Here is a 22,064-nt window from a genome sequence, read left to right as displayed (position 1 = left end):
TAAATAATAAATAAACAAAATTATTTAAGGATTATATGATGAAATTAACAAAATTAGATGATTAATTAAGGATTCAATGAAAATGAATTTGTTAGGAATCTTAATTCACCTACCCCTCGTTAATTTAATTAATTCGATTCTACAATAATCCACGCTTTTGACAGGATTTCCTAACCAATTAAACACGCCCTCTCGAGCTATGCCAAACTATTTCAAGAATGTGAAGTAATTAAATATCTTTAATTATTATCAAAGGTGAATTGCATGTCACTCTATGAAACCCCTAGCTTTTGACCTATTGGACTATGACTATCTACGTGCATCCAATTTCATATCTCTACGCAAATCGTAAATCCACGAACCATGTATTCCTATCAAAAGCCATTCTCTCGAACTCACTTGCGATATGAGATTATTATTCAAGTTAGCTAATCTTTAATAATGCAATGAATAACAATAGCATAATCAAGAATAAATCAAAAGTCGATAGTTAAATTAACTAAACACGATTTCGGGGTAAAATCCTAACAAATATGAAAAGTTGGATCCTATAATTCATGATAAATATATGCAAAACAATATTTAAACTAGAAGTTCTAAGCTAGAAATACTAGACTTGATAAGAACGAGAATAACGGTGCTCGAAATCTTGAAATTCTTCAGCTCCAAGCCAATCTTCTCCTACAAGCTCTTGTGCTGTTGAAAAATCTCCTTTTTCTTACCCTAATCTCCTCATATACTAATTTTCCCCGCCTCAGTTGGTAAGCCTTGTCCGGATGGAAAGAAATCATGCGTACAAAATTTTCCAAATATGAATCCCGCTCGAGCGGTAAGATTCTACTGCCCGAGCACTAACCACTTTGTCTCGTTTCCTTCAAATAGCAGCAACTGCGCCCGAGCGGTCAAATTATCCCGCCCGAGCACCAACCATTCTGCTTCCATGCTAGGGAAATCACTCTTTTCTCTCGAACCGTAAGATTATGCTGCCCGAGAGCCAACAAATCTGCCCAAATTCTCATAATTTCTTCTAGCTTGACACTTTCCCCCCTACTTCAGTTTCCCGGCCATTTCGCCTGCAAATTCATCAAATACAAGTGAAAGGATCGGTTAAACGAATAAACACTCCTCAAAATTTAAAAATACTTCGACAATTTGAGTTCAGTTTTGTTACAAACTGATACTAGGTATCACGTCGGTCAATGACAATCAGTTAAACTGAATGAGACAGTTACAGAAAATAAACTGACTGAAAGATAGAGTATCAAACTGAAAAGTAACGACTGAAGTAAAGATAACACAATTTGTTTCTGGATGTTCGGAGACTTGAATAACTCCTACGTCACCCCTTCTATCACGAAGATAGGATATCCACTAAAAGACTTTGATCAAATACAAGATGCTGCATTGACCCACTTCAGTTTGGACTTATCACTTTGCCACAACTGAAACTCTTAGTATATAACACTTTTACAGATGGTAACTGATTTTAGCACAACTTAGAAAAACTTTAAGAAAGATTACACAGTGCTATTTAAGCTCGAGAATGTAGCCTTGAATGCTATTGATATAACCAGTAAGCGTGAGCTTTTAACTTCTGAATGTGAGTAGATATTTTTGCAGCGTAACAACAAGTAGAATGTAATAGCTGAAATCAGTCTTTCTTTCTTCGGCTGCTATCTTCGATTATTTATAGGCTTCTCTCTCAACGGTAACATTAAAGGATATTTGAATATTCTAACCGTTGATTGCCACGTCGATATACTCTGACAGTCGTACACTGCTTATTCTGAAATGCGGCGTTCCACTACCAGTTGCAGGTAGTTGTACTATTTGTCAGTTGTCGCTTTCAACTGATGACGTGTACAGCTGAGAGATCAGCTGATAATGGGTCAGTTGACGAGAATGACTGAGGAGATGTTCAGATGAAAGAGCAGCTAGCTGTTCAGTTATAATTCAGTTGCGTCGATCAGTTAGCTAAATTCAGTTGTTTAGTTCAGTTGGTTTATCTTTTTGTCAAACACCGGAATTCAGTTTCCAACAATTTCCCCCTTTATGGTGTTTTGACAAAACTGGAGTAAAAGAAAATCGAATAACTGAACTTCATAGTAGATAAAATAAGAGGTAGAACAACTGAACTCATATACTTCAAAAATACAAGAAAGAGTGCTGCTTATTGAGATTTCTTCTGCTGATCTAAAATCTCTTTGAGCTCTTCCCCCTTTTTGTCAAACAGCTCCATCTTGACAGATAATTTCTAAATGTCAGTAGATAGAAGCCGGACAGAGGTGGAAATGTTTTCAATAGCAGAGGTCATTGTGACTTGAAGCAAATCTATCTTTCTGGAGACGAGTGTCTCGACACTGTCAACTCGTTTGTTAATAGAATTTTGAGTTGCAGTGAGACTCAAAGCTATCTCCTTGTTCTTTTGGATTTATTCAACTGCAAATGAGAGAGAGGTAACAGCAGTTTGGATAGCCTTTAGCTTCTCGGAGTTGAACTGTTGAGAGTCTTCCAATTTTAAGGTGTGAGACAGTTGCGTATTCTGAATTTTTGAGATGGCTGAGAGCATCTGATTCATACTATCCTGCATATTCTGAATTTCTTCGAGAACAAGATCAAAATTTGATGAGGATGGAGGAGGAGACTGATGAGAGGTTTCTGGTCCTCTTGTAGTTTGATCAAATATAATCAGCTCTTGATTAGTTGCTACTGTTTCAGCAACATTCTGAACTGAAGTGATTGCAGCAACTTCTTCTGGAATTGGAGGTGGAGAAGGTGGATTCTGATCAGCAGATGAGCTGCCTAGAAGAATAATAGAATCCGATGAAGCCAAAACTGGTGTTTCTAGAGGGTGATCTTGGGGATCAGTTGGCACAACAGTTGGAATAGCTTGTTCAGCAGATAGATCTTGCTGAACTGGTGCTTCTAAAGAGATAGGAACCTCTGGATGGATTTGATCAACGGGGTGATAAATTGGATTAGAAGTAGGTTCACTCAATTTGGATTCTTGCACCACTGCTTGGATTATTTCATCAATGTTTGCAAAAGATAATTCTGCTTCAGTGTACATTTGATGTTCACCAGTAGGTGATTGAGGCAAATTCTGAACTGGCTCTTCAGTTGGAGTAATGGCATGTTCTGAGGGTGACTTTTTCTGTTGAGAGGAAGGTTCTGCAACTATTTCCTCTTCATCATCATCTGAATCTCCTTAATGAAGGACTAACTCTTGATCCATTTCCCAAAACTTTAGCTGAGATAGCAAACCAGTCAGATCGGTGTCTAGCTGAGTAATCACTGCATGATCAGCATAGTGTTGGGGAATTACCCCGAAGCAATGCCGACCAGGATGATAATAGTACCCAAACTTGCGGAATAAAATAATCAACAAGAACACAAAGATTTACGTGGTTCACCCAATATAGGCTACGTCCACGGAGCACTGCAACTTTTATAACCGGAAGAAATATTACAACAAGTGTATACACCAATACACTCAGTATCTCACGATCCCAACCCGAGTATACCGAGAAAAATATTTTCTCTAACTCACACAAGAGAATTCCCGCACTCAAGAAAAAATACACTCTTTTTTTCTATGCACTCTCTTTTTATCAAAGCTGAAAAGCTTTTGATTTTGGGATACAATAACTGAAGGAATTGAGCTCTATTTATAACTAAATTCCTCCTGCAACTATTGTAAACATTCGATTTGGGATTCGTTATTATTATTATTTTATTAAATGCGTGGGCCCCACCTCATTAATAAATCTCACCTAACAATTCTCCCACTTGAAGACTTGATTCTAATCATGTCTTCACACCATCAGTGCAGCAGCTCATACCTCCTTTGTTAGTCCAGGAGACCAACTGAAGTCAAACACAACTTCAGTTTTTCAATGATAACAGCCTTCGTGAGCATATCAGCTGGATTCATGCTTCCAGAAATCTTCTCAAGTTTCAAGACTCCATTCACCCGATCTCTAAGGTTCCCCATTCCAAGGATTTATTTTGCACCACCCAAATCCTTCAAAGCAAATTCCTTTGATAACTCTTTCCCGAGTTTATCAATCTCATCCAGACAAGCTCCTGCTATCAACATATCATCTACATATATCAGTAGAATGATATAATAACCATCAAGCTTCACATAACAACAGCGATCAGCCTGATACTTCAGAAAACCATCATTATTCATTACACCATCAAACTTCTTGTACCACTGTCTTGGAGCTTGTTTGAGACCATACAAGCTCTTCTGAAGTTTGCACAACATTTTCTCTTTCCCTCGTACTTCAAATCCCTGTGATTGATTCATTTTTTCATCTAGCTCACCATGAAGAAACATCGTATTTACATCTAACTGTTCCAGATGTAAATCTTCTTTTACCATCAATCCAAGTACAGTCCAGATCGTAGTTAATTTTACCACCAGAGAGAAAATATTAGTGTAACCAATGACTTCCTTTCCACCTTTTACAACAAGTATTTCTTTGTACCGCTTGCTACCGTCATGTTCTAACCGGTACTCCCACTTGCTATGTAAAACCTTTTTACCTTCAGGAAGTTCTGACAACTCCCACATGTGATTAGATAACAGTGAATCCATCACATCTTCCATGGCAAACTCACTGTTTAAAGGTCTCATAAACATCCGATTTATTTTTCACAAAATAAACCCAAAATTTCCTACTCGAATCGTCAACAGTAGTGCCATAATATCTTGAGTGATCTCCAAGGGATGTCACAGGAGATGGTCCACATACATCAGTATGTACCAGCTCCAAATCAACTGATTTCGGTTGTCTAACCTCTTTTGAAAAGCTCACCTTTTTCTGCTTTCCAAAAAATACAGCTTCACACAGCTTGTGTTCAACGATCTTTAATTTCGGTAGCTTTCCGTTTGAAACAAGCATCTTCATTCCCTTCTCACTCGTATCCCCAAGCCTACTATGCCATAGACTTGAATTAGCTCCAGCATCCACAGCCGCTAATTTATTTCTCAAACTGGAAGTCATATAAAGTGTTCCAGTTTTCTTTCCTCGAGCAACAATCATGGCTCCTTTTCTCACTTTCCAAGAACCATCACCAAAGGTCACCTTATGACCTTCGTCGTCAAGCTGTCCCACTGAAATCAGATTGTGTGTCAACTTTGGTACATGCCTTACTTTGTTGATTTTCCAGACAGATCCATTTGTCATCTTCATCCGGATATCACCCATACCAATTATTTCCAAAGGTTTTCCATCAGCCAAGAAAACATTTTCCGTAATCTCCCGCAATGTAATTATCGAATACATCATGATTACCAGTGGTATGAAACGAAGCTCCCGATTCCATAACCCAAGAATCAACCGGGCTTTCCATGGATAGTAATAGAGCATCATGTACCTCCTCAGTAACAACATTAGCATTGTTCTTTGATGATTTGCAATTCCTTTTCAAGTGACCAGTCTCACCACAGCTCCAGCACTTCACATTCTTTTCAAATGTCTTATTGTCTTTTCCATTTCTTGACTTGGATCTACCATGCCATTGGGTAAAACTCTTTTCGTCACTCCCGCCCCTTCCTCTATTCTCGAGATTTAGAGCAGAACTTGATGATGTTATTTCACCAGAATCCATCTTGCGAACTTCCTCGGCAAGAATTTGATCTCTGACATCATTGAATTGTAGCTTTTTTTTTCCAACAGAGTTGCTAACCGCTGCCCGCATAGGTTCCCAATTGTCTGGTAAAGATGCCAAAAGAATAAGTGCCCGAATCTCATCATCAAATTAAATTTCAACAGATGTTAGCTGTGAAACAATCGTGTTGAATTCATTGGTGTGTTTAGCCACCGAAGAACCTTCTCTCATCCTCAAGTTAAACAACTTCTTCATGAGATGTACTTTATTATTTGCCGATGTGACGTGAATCTTGATACGAATAAATAGCAAACACGATTAAACAATCGCACCCTCTATTCAATTACGATAACAAGACTCGTGTGTTTTCCCGATCTTTGAAACAAGTAATGGATAGGTGTGATATTCACCTCTAAACTAGCAAGAGTTTAGCAACAAATAAACACGAGTATAAACAATCGCGTTTCAAGAGAACCTCCAAAGAACCCGCCCTTGGCAACCCTCGTGAAAATCGATCGACAAACGCCACAAAAGATAAATCTTTTGATAAGTTTGATTTGATACAACGCAAAAGTTATAACGAAACTTAAGCTTGTGTTGAGAGAATTCTCAATATCATAAAAGATGAATAATAATCAATGTTGTTTACATTGATGAAATTTTCGAGTATATATTGTCTCAAAATCAAAAGATATCAAATCTACTTGCCAAAATAAATAAAACTCTAAAATAGGAAAAATCTTCTCTCCAATTCGTAAAGGACACGGACCCCGTGTAGAGGTCCGGAAGGGGTCCGTGTAGGCACTGTAATTTTCATGTCTCGAAAGTAGTAGACACGGACCCCGTGTACAGGTCCGTGCTCGGGTCCGTGTAGGCTCGGGACTTCTCTTCCTCAAGTGTAATGGACACGGACCCCGTGTACTGGTCCGTGCTTCGGTCCGTGCAGCCTCGGTTCTTCAACATAATGCTTGATTAATGTTCCTTCGGCTTTCCAACGTGCTCCCATGCATCACGAGCCCTTCTCCCTTGCTTATCAATAATTTGAACACCATGCCCGGCCACGTTCACATCATACTCCCCTTCTTCAAAAAGATTTGTCCTCAAATCTTGCCTACCTTCACAAAAACGCAGCAAGTTAGTAAAAAGAATTAAATTATCAGTTTGCTTACCTTTAAACTCAAGTTTGTAGGTGCTCTTGTTTGCCCGCTTCATCAGTACTGGAAATCCAAACTCCCTCGTTGTCCTTCCTATAAACTCAACAACGTCGCCATCAAACAAGTAACAAATGAGACAAAATGATAGGATACCATTAAGTATCACAAAAATTAAGTTCCTCCCCTTCTTAGACCTAGTTAACACAAAAATGATATCCATACATGTGTATGACCATAATTCATTAGGAATAAGAATTAAGTCATGCATGTCACAAAACCCTAGCCTAGTTGCTATCTTCATACATGCAAGACCCTCGTCACCACAACATTCGACATACCTCTTCATATGTAACCAACATAGAAATTCATGCATTATGTCAATGACAAAATCACAACAACATGCATAACTAGCACATAACTCATGCAATGAACATAGAATGAAGAATTTATTCTCCTTAAAATTGTATTCATTATGGGCATAAAAATTCTTATATTCATTCATGCTCTTTCCTACGCCATCATCAAGCAAATATGAATCATGCAAATAGGACACACTAAATGTACTACCCATGTAAACATTCAACTCATCACAAAGGTTTGAACACAATGCATACAATTCATTGTTATAACAAAGGCTCATCAATTTAACGAATTGTGAAGGATCACCATCAATAATATATAAACTTAAAGCATGTGGTTCCTCACTAATATCAAACCCATACAAACTAAAACACACATAATTAATAGGGAAAAGTAGCTCATACCTCATAGTTGTTGCATTAACAACTACTTTTACCTCTCTTTGATTGATATGTGGATCAACCCATTGAACCCGTCCATCCTCGCCACTCACTTGCCTCCTCATCTCGAGGGCGCCAAAGTCCTGCAAAGAAGAATTAATATTGCTCGGGATTGAACCGGCTATATCATCACTAGATATATAAACCACTTTGTACAAAGGTACATGAAGAGGTTTATGCAAAATTAAACAACTCTCATCTTCACTCTTTTCACTCCCTTGGGCCTTTAGTTCATTTTTCTTTTCTTTTTCTTTGGCCTCTTTTGCATTTTCTTTTTCTTTTCTTTCTATGGCCATCTCACTCTTTTGATCACTCATTCTTTCGGCCATTTTAAATTCTTTTTCTCTCAACTCATAACAAATTGATTCATCAATACAAATGACATTCGTAGACAGCGGAGCAAAAGAAACAACTTGCACATCATCTAATAACTCACCCTCCACAGCACAACACTCAATACTCGCATGAGACACGATTGAAGTATCAACCTCAACATTCAAATCATCCACAGGTTCGGCTGCAAGGTTGGAAGTGGAATCCACTACCTTCATATCCTCATTCGGACAATGATAAATATCATGCCCTACCTCTAGACACCAACAACATATAATATCACAAGTACGAGAATTTGAGTTTTTAAATGTACCTTGATATTCAAGCTTCGAAACCAACTTCGGTCTAGTTATGACCTTCTTCTCTCCACTCGACCTTCGTGCGGATGTCAAGAACTCCTCCCACGAGTCAATTCCCTGCCTACCACTCGAGTTGCACCTCCTAGCATTGTGATTTGGAACAAACTGCTTCCTCATCACCATTTTCATCTCATCCCATGTAACTATAGGGTCATGCCCACATCGTCTCCTACCTAGTACTAACTTATCCCACCAAGTACTAGCATAGTCGGTAAACTCACTGCAAGCTCGTCTTACCTTCATTGCTTCGGTATAATCCTCCCGTCTCTCAAATACACACTCCATTCTCTCTTCCCACTCAAGGTACACCTTTGGATCGGCTTCCCCACTGAAAAATGGAATTGTCATCTTCGTACCACTCAGTCTATACCCTTCCCGGCTTCTATACCCCTTATCCTCATCAAATCTCCTATAACGATCCATGTTCAACAACGTATCTCCTCCAACTCTAGTACCTCGCCTATTCTCATCAATATGCATATCATACATCTCCTCTTCTTCACACCTCCGATATTTTTTTCGTTGAGGCTTAAACTCCTTCTCCCACCTTCTATCCAATCCTCCTAACATCGTTTTAAATTGACGTCCGTCAATCATTATACCTGCAAGAAAAAGGTTAGTATAAAACAATAGAGAATAAAATTTCCTCACCACAAATTCTCGCTAGTCACTCCAATGAAAATTCACTCGCACTCGTCTTTTTCCCTCACCACAAAACCTCACAAATCACTCCAATGAAAATTCAATCCACTCAAATATTTTCACTCAAGTGAGAATTCTCAAGGGGGCGCTTAAGTCTCGTGGCTTCCACGTATCAAACTTATGAGATCAATCCTGTGACGTCTGAAATTCGACTCACTTAGACCACACAAGAACAAGCAACTTTGAAAATTGACTAGAATGCGACTAAACGATAAGGACAAACTTAACGCTGAAATATAAGCGCTAAAATTCCAACAAACACCCGATTCCAAAATTAATATTTTTTTTTTCTCTCTTTTTTTTTTTTCGGGTGAATAGTACCGTGAACAGTAATTCCGGAATGAATAGTGATTCCGGCGTGAATAGTAACTCCGCTTGAATAGTAAATCCGGCAATGACTAGTAACCTGTCGGATGAATAGTGCCGGCGATGAACAGTAAGGACGGCGGATGAACAGTACCCGATCGTGAACAGTAAATTTTGTCTGAACAGTACCCGAAGTGAACAGTAACTTCGGCGACGATGAATAGTAACTGCGATAAATAGTGATTCCGGAGATGAACAGTAATCCAGATGAACAGTAATCTCGATTTTTTTTTTTCAACAAATCCGTAGAAATCGCTACACGAAAATCGGTATTGAAAATCCTACGAAGAATTGAATGGATACGCTTACTTGAATCAAAAACCTTGAGCTCTGATACCAAATGACGTGAATCTTGATACGAATAAATAGCAAACACGATTAAACAATCGCACCCTCTATTCAATTACGATAACAAGACTCGTGTGTTTTCCCGATCTTTGAAACAAGTAATGGATATGTGTGATATTCACCTCTAAACTAGCAAGAGTTTAGCAACAAATAAACACGAGTATAAACAATCGCGTTTCAAGAGAACCTCCAAAGAACCCGCCCTTGGCAACCCTCGTGAAAATCGATCGACAAACGCCACAAAAGATAAATCTTTTGATAAGTTTGATTTGATACAACGCAAAAGTTATAACGAAACTTAAGCTTGTGTTGAGAGAATTCTCAATATCATAAAAGATGAATAATAATCAATGTTGTTTACAATGATGAAATTTTCGAGTATATATTGTCTCAAAATCAAAAGATATCAAATCTACTTGCCAAAATAAATAAAACTCTAAAATAGGAAAAATCTTCTCTCCAATTCGTAAAGGACACGGACCCCGTGTAGAGGTCCGGAAGGGGTCCGTGTAGGCACTGTAATTTTCATGTCTCGAAAGTAGTAGACACGGACCCCGTGTACAGGTCCGTGCTCGGGTCCGTGTAGGCTCGGGACTTCTCTTCCTCAAGTGTAATGGACACGGACCCCATGTACTGGTCCGTGCTTGGGTCCGTGCAGCCTCGGTTCTTCAACATAATGCTTGATTAATGTTCCTTCGGCTTTCCAACGTGCTCCCATGCATCACGAGCCCTTCTCCCTTGCTTATCAATAATTTGAACACCATGCCCGGCCACGTTCACATCACGATGGCTTTTCGTACATGTCCGACAAAATGGACATCAATTCCTCCGTTGTTTTTGCCTCCACCACGTTAAGTGCCACGTTCTTCGTTAGGGTCAATCGTATTACACCTAACACTTGTCGGTCAAGAAGCTTCCAGTCATCATCTTCCATCTTTTCCGGCTTCTTTCCTGATAGAGGTTGATGCAAATTCTTGCTATACAGATAATCAATTATCTGTAACTGCCAGAACGAAAAATCTGTTCCGTCGAACTTGTTGATTCCCGGTCCTGATCCATCATCTTCGGCCATCACTTCTCTAGCCTTAGCAAAAAATCTAAAAAATCTTTTCTGATGTGGAATATCAGACAGAGCTGCAACCACAAAGCATACTCAGAATTTTTAAGAATTTTCACAACAAGGCTCTGATACCAGTTGTTGGGGAATTACCCCGAACCGATGACGACCACGATGATAATAGTACCCAAAATTGCGGAATAAAATAATCAACAAGAACACAAAGATTTACGTGGTTCACCCAATATAGGCTACGTCCACGGAGCACTGCAATTTTTATAACCGGAAGAAATATTACGACAAGTGTATACACCAATACACTCAATATCTCACGATCCCAACCCGAGTATACCGAGAAAAATATTTTCTCTAACTCACACAAGAGAATTCCCGCACTCAAGAAAAAATACACTCTTTTTTTCTATGCACTCTCTTTTTATCAAAGCTGAAAAGCTTTTGATTTTGGGATACAATAACTGAAGGAATTGAGCTCTATTTATAACTAAATTCCTCCTTCAACTATTGTAAACATTCGATGTGGGATTCATTATTATTATTATTTTATTAAATTTGTGGGCCCCACCTCATTAATAAATCTCACCTAACACATAGGCAGTAGGATTTGTTGGAATGTAGTTAGCCTTCAATTTGTCAAGAATTTGTGCTAACTTCTTCGCTCTCATCTGATAAAAAAAATAAGTTTTTCTCTCCAGAGCTTGAACAATTGTTGCCGCTTTGACCATCTTGAGGACAAAGGCTTCCAGTTTGATGAACTTGTTCAGCTGTGATTTCTTTCTCAGTTGCTTGGCAAAAATATGAGTACGATAAGTTGTTCAAGCATCATAGAGTTGAAGTTTTGATGCTGCAAAATTGTTAACCCTATCCAAACAAGGTCAATGTGGGTCTGAATGGCATTGGAAGGCCTAGGCTCTTCAATCAATTTGCCCTTGCCTTTATCAGAACTGAGGATGTCTGGAATTTCCAGACCAGTTCGAGTAGCATCCACCCGTTCTATAATAGTGATGCCTTTGGGTCGGGCAAGTGCCAGAACAGTAGGACGAGCAATATTAATCAGAGGAGCTTTGATCCTAACTGTTTCTTTCTTTGCACCAGTTGATTTTTCTGGTGGGATGATCTTCAGAGGAACTGCTTCAATTGGCTGCTGAGCATCTGAAGAAATTGGCTTGTCAGTAGGAATGGATTCCTCTGTAGCTGTTGGCTTAATCCTCTGGGTTCTCGGTTTCTTGGATATCTTTGGGGAAGGAGTTTTCTCTGAATCTGATTCACCTACAACTAATTTCCTTTTTGCTGACTTCAGTTGAGCCAATGTCTTGGTCTTTTTCACTGATTTAGGGGCCGTCTGTTGGATCCCAATCTCCTGCTTTATCTTTACAAACTGAGCAGGAGAAATGTCTAATTTGATCTTGAGTGGCACAGTATTCTTCACATTGAAGACTTTGAATTTGGATGATTTTTCTGAATCATCTGCCACTAACCCCTTCACTTTCAGCAAATAGCTCAGTTGCACGACAAAGCCTTTGGACTGTTTGGATGATAGAAACATATTCTTTAAAATATTGAATATAAGATGCTTCCAGTTGAGTTTACGTTCGGCCATAATGATAGAAATGGCCTGAAATTTTTCCAACGTAAGTGCAGCAAAAGATCCGACTTTCGCCAAAATTCCTTTGGCGATTATATCAGCAAGTAACTGAACCTCGTGCTTCAGCTCCTTCTTTGGATCGAAAACTTTGATTTTCCGTCCATAAGCAGAAAGTGAGGTTTGCATTTATTCAACATCAGATGCTTTTACATCAGAGAGGTGTGCCAGTCCATCAGATGGTAAAGAAAAGATTTCTCCAAAGGAGTCTTCAGAGATGGTCAGCAACTGACCATTGATAGTAGAAGTGATGTTTCCATCAGAATTGATCATACCGCTAGAGTAGAATTCCTGAAGTTCTTTGGGGTAGATCTCTTGTGATGATTGTCCCAAGAATGTCTTTAACCTAGCAGTTTCGAGTTTTTGAAATACGTTCTTGACATCAGCGTCGCCGAAGGATAGAATCGATCCGAAGTTGATAGCCATTGCATTCAGCATATAAGCGGGAGTTTGATTTGCCATTGGGAACTGAATGATTTCCTAGAAAATAGAAGGATGAAATTTGTTTTTGCTCTCAAGAGTTTGTAGATAAACGTAAAGTAAAACTGAAATGGAGCGGGGAATGGTACATATGTACGTGACTATTCAAATTCTGGACACGTGTCAGTCCATAGAAATTATGAATTACAACGTGTGTACGTGTGCTGTAAGCGTGTGTAATTTAAACGGTTCAAAAGGTGTCTATGTTTCCACCAATCATTTGCTGAAGGATAGCATTTAATGCTTGAAGAACAGTCACGTCACTTGATTTGGAATATAATATGGTTAATTAGTTAACTTATATGCGAAGATTAGTGAAAAACTCAACTGAATGTTCAGTTGTGCGACTGTGTCCTCAGTTGAGAGTTGACTAACAATTGTCTTCTCAGTTAACCTTTTAAAACCAATATTCCCCCTTAATAGATGCATAAAAGAGAATTTCGAGAAAATAAACAAGATTAATTAAAAGAAATCCTGATGCTTAGTAGTGTAAACGTCTGTCATGAAACAGTCCTTTCATCTTCTTTGTCCTGTTCTATAAATAGGAGCAGCTCGGTTAGTCGCAAATATATTAGCAAATTATATTCAGTAAAGAAAATGGCAGGTGCCAGCAGTTCAAAATCTCCGGCCATGGCTGAAGATTTCATGAAAGCAGCTCTGGAGAAGAGAAAGGCTGAGATGGAAGATGATGTTTTCCATCAAATTCTACGCTACTGGGAGAATCTCCAAGAACTTCAGTTTTTTTGGGAGAATGAGATGGCAAACACTCCCATTTTGCTGGAAAACCTGGAGAAATATCGGGAACGCTTGCACGTTGCCCATGCTGTGAATATTTTCGAACCAGACAATATTTACGAGCTGATGCTCTACAAGGAGAGGAGGATCCTGGAGCTCATATCTCAGTCTGACAGCTTTCATAAGACTTGCACTGTAGTATCCCGATGCCTAATTTGAGTTAATTATTGGATTAATTATATTTCGTTGGGATCGGAAGGACCGAACCGGGTTCGGATCGTCTGAAGAGGGTTCGGATCGTCCGATCAGGGTTCGGATCGTCCGAAGACAGGTGGCTGGACACGTGGAAGACATGCAAGGTTCGGATCGTCCGATCAGGGTTCGGATCGTCCGAAGACAGGTGTCTGGACACGTGGAAGACATGCAAGGTTCGGATCGTCCGATCAGAGTTCGGATCGTCCGAAGTGTGCCGGATCGGATCTTCTGAAGTGGATCGGATCTTCCGATCGTTGTCTATAAATAGAGGCGCGAGGTTTCACTTTTTACTCGTCAATTCCGAGTGTTCCAGAGCGTTTTAGTCGTTTCTGATGGGTTTCTAGTCTTTTCCCGAGGTTTAGGCACTAGCGGGGAGCTACTAGTCTTGTAGCGGAGCTGTGCTCTAGTTGGGAGCTAGCGGCATCAGTGGGCTGACTACGGACGCAGGCTTGATTCTAGGACTGATTGCTAGGATCTACTGATTTGAGGTACGAAAGTACTATCCGAGATAGCAGGATTGAGTATACTTTGCTATGTGTTGCATGTTTATATGTTGCATTATTATCTGTCATATGATGCATGGTTTATTATGCGGCATTTGCATAATTATGTTGAGCCTGATTATCTTTGAGATAGCCTGTTGAGAGGGTGCTCAGCCCTCGTTTGTTGTGGATGGTTGGACCCCGTTGGCCGACGGTGGTCAGGTCACCGGTATATCCACAGGTTTATTTTGGTATGGGAGCCACCTCCTGGTGCGACGGCGCAGAGTGCTACATACCTTGACGTCATTTACCTGAGCAGTATTTCGTTATACCCAGATCCTGGTATCCAGTACATTTTGCATACATGCATGTCATAGTCTTGTATACTCATGCTTTCGGTGCTGAGCGTTTTATGCTCACGTCCTCGGTTTATCTCTGTTTTGGACACCCTATTCGATGGGGCAGGTCTCAGGTTGGACGGTCCAGGAGGGAGTGGACAGGGAGCTGGCAGAGGTTGACTTGTAGTTGTCGGTATTTGTTCTTGAATTTAGTCCGATCTGGTTGTTTAAGTATTTTTGTACTTACAGATTCGATTGGGTTGTATTACTGTTTTTCCGCTGTTTACCTGATTCAGTTTAAATGTTAAATTTTGCATGCTTAAGTTCTGATTAGTAGGTGATTCTGGAACGGGTCACTACATTTATGGTATCAGAGCATGCATTAAGATTTTGGGATTAGGAACTGTTCTTTTGGGTTTAATCTCTAGTAACTTTTGTAGCTAGCGATGTCTGGTTTTGACGACGATGCTAGTAGTCATGGCAGCATTGGACGCTGGGGAGACCGCGACGATCGGGAGCGTCGCCGAGAGCATCGAGAACGTCGTCAACACCGTCGTGATGAGCCTCGGAGTTTTAGTATGCATCGGTTCTTGCAGATGGGGCCGAAACCTCTTTCGGGCGGTGAGACTCCGGATGTTGCGGAGAACTGGCTCGAGAGGATGGAGAGCTGCTTCAAGACTTTTCAGTGCTCGGCGGAGCAGCAGATTGATACCCTTGATTTCTTGCTGGAGGGTGGTGCGCGTAAGTGGTGGAGGTCTACCTCTGCACCGATAGTTCAGCGACAGGGTCGAGTTCTTTGGGCCGATTTCCGAGCCGCTTTCATGCTGCTTTACTTTCCGCCAGCTCTTCTGCAGACCAAGGCGATTGAGTTGATCAATCTGAAACAGGGAAGTTTGTCTGTTGATGAGTATCAGCAGAAGTTCTTTGAGTTGCTTCCGTATGTTCCACATGTCAGTGACAATGCTAGTGCCAAGTATAACCATTTTCTTCAGGGCCTCAATCAGGAGATTTATGATCGGGTTGTTGTCTGCGATGATCCGACATCGTATGAGGGCCTTGTGAATCGTTGTCGCCAGGCTGAGGGCAGTTTGCTGAGAGGTCGAGCCATGCAGTCTGCTCGTCCTACTAGTTCTTTGGGTCCCTGCGCCCAAGCATTCAAGAAGGCTGGATCTACTTCTTCTTCCTCTGGATCTGGAGGAATTCACCATTTTGGGAAGAAGAAGGGCCCGTGTCAGCATTGCAGGAAGGATCATCCGACGGAGCGTTGTCGCAAGGTTGCGGGTGCTTGTTACAAGTGCGGTGAGATGGGCCACATGAAGAGAGATTGTCCACAGACGGGCGGAGGATCAGGATCTGGTTCTCAGGCTTCAGTTCATCAGAGGCCACAGCAGGGACAGTCTACTCAGGGTTCTAACCTCCGACCGCGTAATCAAGGGCAGGTCTTTGCTCTTAACCAGGATCAGGCGGCTGAGGAGAACGAGAGAGTTATCGCAGGTGTGTTTTTATTATGTGGATTACCTGCTTACGTTCTCATTGATACTGGTGCATCACATTCATTCATATATGCGAGATTTGCTAAGCGTCATAAGTTACCTTTCACTTCTTTGGACGTTGTGGTATCTGTTTCCACGCCGATGGGTCATTCGGTGCTAGCTAAACGTCTAGTTTTGGGTTGTCCTCTAGAGTTTGAGGGTAATGTTTTAACTGCTAATTTGATGATTCTTGTGATGGAGGATTTTGATTGCATTTTGGGAATAGATGTGCTGACTGTGTTTAGAGCTACTGTGGACTGTTATCAGAAGTTTGTGCAGTTTCGTCCAGTTGAGGGCGACAGTTGGTTTTTCTATGGAGAGGGAGCGCGACCCCCGATGCCTGTGGTTTCTGCTCTGAAAGCCTGTCGTGCTTTAGAGTCGGGCGGGGAAGGCTACCTTATCTATGCTATTGATTCGTCCGCAGATAGTGTCGGTATCAGTGACATTCCAGTGGTTTGCGATTTTCCGGATGTTTTTCCCGAGGAGATTCCTGGTTTTCCTCCCGTTCGGGAAGTGGATTTCGGCATTGATTTATTGCCAGGCACGGCACCAATCTCTAGAGCTCCTTATCGTTTAGCTCCATCGGAGATGCAAGAATTGAAACAGCAGTTGCAGGATCTTCTTGACAAGGGGTATATTCGACCCAGTGTGTCCCCGTGGGGAGCACCAGTTCTTTTTGTCAAAAAGAAGGATGGTTCTATGCGGCTCTGCATAGATTATCGGCAGTTGAATCGTGCGACGATAAAGAATAAGTATCCGTTGCCACGGATTGATGATTTATTTGATCAACTGCAAGGTACCTCTGTGTATTCCAAGATTGATTTAAGGTCTGGTTATCATCAGCTTCGAGTTCATCAGGGAGATATATCGAAGACTGCATTCAGGACCCGGTATGGGCATTATGAGTTTCTGGTTATGCCTTTTGGGGTGACGAATGCACCAGCAGTTTTTATGGACCTGATGAATCGGGTATTTCGGGATTTCTTGGATAAGTTTGTTGTGGTGTTTATAGATGATATCTTAATCTATTCGCATGATCAGCAAGAACACGTACAACACTTAAGGATTATTTTACAGACACTTCGCGAGAATCAGCTTTATGCGAAGTTGAGTAAATGTGAGTTTTGGATTGACAGGGTTGTATTCCTTGGTCATGTCATTTCTAGCGAGGGAGTTTCAGTTGACCCAAGCAAGGTGGAAGCGGTATTGAACTGGTCGCGTCCGACGACAGTAGCCGAGATCCGCAGTTTTCTGGGATTGGCTGGGTATTATCGCCGTTTCATTGTCAACTTCTCTCAGATTGCTAAGCCACTCACTCAGCTCACTCGGAAAGATGTTTCATTTGAGTGGACATCAGAGTGCGAAGAGAGTTTCTTGGAACTTCGCAGACGTTTGACATTTGCGCCTGTTTTGGCTTTACCGTCAGGATCTGGTGGTTTCAGTGTTTACACCGATGCCTCCTTGCAGGGACTAGGGTGTGTTCTGATGCAGAATGAGCATGTGATTGCTTATGCATCGAGACAGTTGAAGCCTCATGAGGAAAACTATCCTGTTCATGATCTGGAATTAGCAGCGATCGTTTTTGCTTTGAAAATCTGGCGCCATTATCTTTATGGTGAGCGATTTGAGATTTTCACCGATCATAAGAGTTTGAAGTATCTGTTCACGCAGGCTGAGTTGAACATGCGTCAGCGTCGTTGGATGGATCTACTCAAAGATTACGATTGTGAGATCAAGTATCATCCAGGATCTGCGAATCTCACGGCCGATGCTCTTAGTCGCAAGGTGAGGTTATCTGCTCTTCAGACTTGTGCTGTATCTGGGATTATTCAGGATTTCTGTTCGATGGGATTCAATTGTAAGCATCGGAAGGGAACAGAGAGTATCCGTATAGCTACTATTTTGTCCGAGCCAGTTTTGTATTCTCGGATTAGAGATGCTCAGATGTCTGATTCTAAGGTTCAGAAATTAGCTCGGTTGGCTGATAGAGATAATACTTCTGGATTCCACTATCAGTCCGAGGGTCTTTTGTGCTTATCTGGTCGTGTTGTTGTACCGGAAGATGACACTTAGAGGGAGGAGATTTTGTCCCAGGCTCATCGTAGCAAGTTGAGTGTTCATCCGGGGAGCAACAAGATGTATAAGGATTTGAGGACTCGATTTTGGTGGAAGGGTATGAAACGTAATGTTTATCAGTATGTCTCCAAGTGCCTAGTCTGTCAGCAGGTGAAGGCTGAGTATCGACGACCCGGAGGTTTGTTACAGAATCTTCCTATTCCGGAGTGGAAGTGGGAGCATATCACGATGGAATTCGTGACTCACTTGCCTATGTCTGTGGGGAATAGAGATGCTATCTGGGTGGTAGTGGATCGACTTACTAAGTCTGCCCATTTTCTTCCGTATAACAGAGATTTCACTTTCGATCGGATGGCACGGTTGTACATTCAGGAGATTGTACGGTTTCATGGTGTGCCCGTGAGTATCGTTAGTGACAGAGATCCTCGATTTACATCTAGATTTTGGGGCAGCTTTCAGCAAGCTTTGGGCACTACCTTGAGTTTGAGTACTGCATATCACCCAGAGACTGACGGTCAGTCAGAGAGGACTATTCGTACTCTTGAGGATATGTTGAGATCTTGTGTGATGGATTTCGGGCCAGCTTGGCAGGATCATCTGCCACTGATAGAGTTTGCATACAACAACAGTTTTCATAGGAGTATTGGTATGTCTCCGTTTGAAGCATTGTATGGTCGACGTTGTCGTACTCCTCTGTTCTGGGAGGAAGTCGGAGAACGACAGGTCGAGGGTCCAGAATTGATTCAGCAGGCCATGGACAAAGTTCTTGTGATCAAACAGCGGATTAAGACTGCTCAGAATCGACAAGCGAGTTATGCGAACACCAAGCGCAGACCTCTTCTTTTTGATGCAGGCGAGAAAGTGTTTCTCAAGGTATCACCTTTTCGGAGGATTCTGAGATTTGGACTCAAGGGTAAGCTATCTCCGAGATTCATTGGTCCTTTTGAAATCTTAGAATGTGTGGGAGATTTGGCCTACAGATTAGCTTTGCCACCGTATCTGTCTAGTGTTCACAATGTGTTTCATGTGTCCTTGTTGAGACGATACGTAGCGGATGAGTCTCATGTTTTGCATCCGACAGAAGTTTAGCTGAATCCGGATTTGTCTTTTGTGGAAAGACCGGTTTCGATCTTAGACCAGAAGGATAAGGTACTGCGGAATAAGACTATTTCTCTTGTCTTAGTGCAGTGGCAGCGCCGAGGTACTGAAGAAGCTACTTGGGAACTAGAGAGTCGCATGCGGTCAGAGCATCCAGAGTTGTTCTAGTTGTAGTATTTTCAGTTATGATTGTAATTTCAGTTGTGCTTTCAGTTGTAATTCATTCTTAAGTTGAATGTATTGTTGTTCAGAATTGTCATTCTTCAGACTCGATTTCGCGGACGAAATCCTTTTTAGGGGGGGAGAATGTAGTATCCCGATGCCTAATTTGAGTTAATTATTGGATTAATTATATTTCGTTGGGATCGGAATGACCGAACCGGGTTCGGATCGTCTGAAGAGGGTTCAGATCGTCCGATCAGGGTTCGGATCGTCCGAAGACAGGTGGCTGGACACGTGGAAGACATGCAAGGTTCGGATCGTCCGATCAGGGTTCGGATCGTCCGAAGACAGGTGTCTGGACACGTGGAAGACATGCAAGGTTCGGATCGTCCGATCAGAGTTCGGATCGTCCGAAGTGTGCCGGATCGGATCTTCCGAAGTGGATCGAATCTTCCGATCGTTGTCTATAAATAGAGGCGCGAGGTTTCACTTTTTACTCGCCAATTCCGAGTGTTCCAGAGCGTTTTAGTCGTTTCTGATGGGTTTCTAGTCTTTTCCCGAGGTTTAGGCACTAGCGGGGAGCTACTAGTCTTGTAGCGGAGCTGTGCTCTAGTTGGGAGCTAGCGGCATCAGTGGGCTGACTACGGACGCAGGCTTGATTCTAGGACTGATTGCTAGGATCTACTGATTTGAGGTACGAAAGTACTATCCGAGATAGCAAGATTGAGTATACTTTGCTATGTGTTGCATGTTTATATGTTGCATTATTATCTGTCATATGATGCATGGTTTATTATGCGGCATTTGCATAATCATGTTGAGCCTGATTATCTTTGAGATAGCCTGTTGAGAGGGTGCTCAGCCCTCGTTTGTTGTGGATGGTTGGACCCCGTTGGCCGACGGTGGTCAGGTCACCGGTATATCCACAGGTTTATTTTGGTATGGGAGCCACCTCCTAGTGCGACGGCGCAGAGTGCTACATACCTTGACGTCATTTACCTGAGCAGTATTTCGTTATACCCAGATCCTGATATCCAGTACATTTTGCATACATGCATGTCATAGTCTTGTATACTCATGCTTTCGGTGCTGAGCGTTTTATGCTCACGTCCTCGGTTTATCTCTGTTTTGGACACCCTATTCGATGGGGCAGGTCTCAGGTTGGACGGTCCAGGAGGGAGTGGACAGGGAGCTGGCAGAGGTTGACTTGTAGTTGTCGGTATTTGTTCTTGAATTTAGTTCGATCTGGTTGTTTAAGTATTTTTGTACTTACAGATTCGATTGGGTTGTATTACTGTTTTTCCGCTGTTTACCTGATTCAGTTTAAATGTTAAATTTTGCATGCTTAAGTTCTGATTAGTAGGTGATTCTGGAACGGGTCACTACATGCACTGGACATTTAAATCAATGGATGGCCAAGTGGAGGGCTTTTGTTCAGGAGGATTTGTATAATGTAATTCGCAACAATTTCCTCAAATGAATGAAATGATGTCATCAGTTTATCTCTGTCTTGTTATTTTCCTGCATTACTTGATTTCATCAGTTGATAAGTAAATCATAAACACAAGTACTGAATACAATGAACTGATATATGATTAACTTACATCAGTTGAAAGTTATATCAATAAAGAGCTAACTGAATGATCAGTAAATGACAGTAAAACTGACAAAGGAATTAACAACCAAGACAGCAGCAAAAACTGATTAGGATAAATCAAATAATCCAAGTATATTGCGAAAATGAGAAAAATTAGTCTCAGCCAATGGTTTGGTGAAGATATCAGCTGCCTGCTGCTCAGTTGAGACGTATTCCAGTTTGATGTTCTTCTTCAAGGCATGATCTTTGTATTATCACAGAATATGGGCAATTCTTTAGCATCAATTCCATAATCTCTCAGTTGTTGCTGAATCCAGAGCAGTTGAGCACAGCAGCTTCCAGCAGCAAGATATTCTGCTTCAGTTGTGGAAGTTGCTATGGATATTTGCTTCTTGCTGAACCAGAAGATCAGTCTGTCCCCTAGAAACTGACATGATCCACTAGTACTTTTACGATCAAGCTTACATCCTGCATAATCTGCATCTGAATATCCAACTAAATTGAAAGATGAATCTTTAGAATATCATAACCTAACATTTTGTGTGTCCTTAAGATATTTCAAAATACGCTTGGCAGCTGTAAAGTGTGATTGCATAGGATTTACTTGAAATCTAGCACACATACATACAACAAATACAATATCAGGACGACTAGCAGTTAGATATAATAATGAACCTATTAAACCTCTGTAAAGTGTCGTCTCAACTGATATTCCCCCTTGATCAGTGTCCAGTTTTACTGATGAGTTCATGGGAGTACTTGCAGCTGAACACGATTCCATGCCAAACTTCTTCAGTAATTCCTTCGTGTAATTAGTTTGACTAATGAAAGTGCCCGACTCCAGTTGCTTCACTTGTAATCCAAGAAAGAATGTCAGTTCACCCATCATGCTCATTTCAAATTTCTCC

Source organism: Primulina eburnea, chromosome 16, assembly GCF_022965805.1.
Source record: "Primulina eburnea isolate SZY01 chromosome 16, ASM2296580v1, whole genome shotgun sequence".
In the NCBI taxonomy this organism is placed as follows: domain Eukaryota; kingdom Viridiplantae; phylum Streptophyta; class Magnoliopsida; order Lamiales; family Gesneriaceae; genus Primulina; species Primulina eburnea.
The sequence above is the reverse complement of the archived record's forward strand: the minus strand, read 5'-3'. Positions refer to the sequence as shown.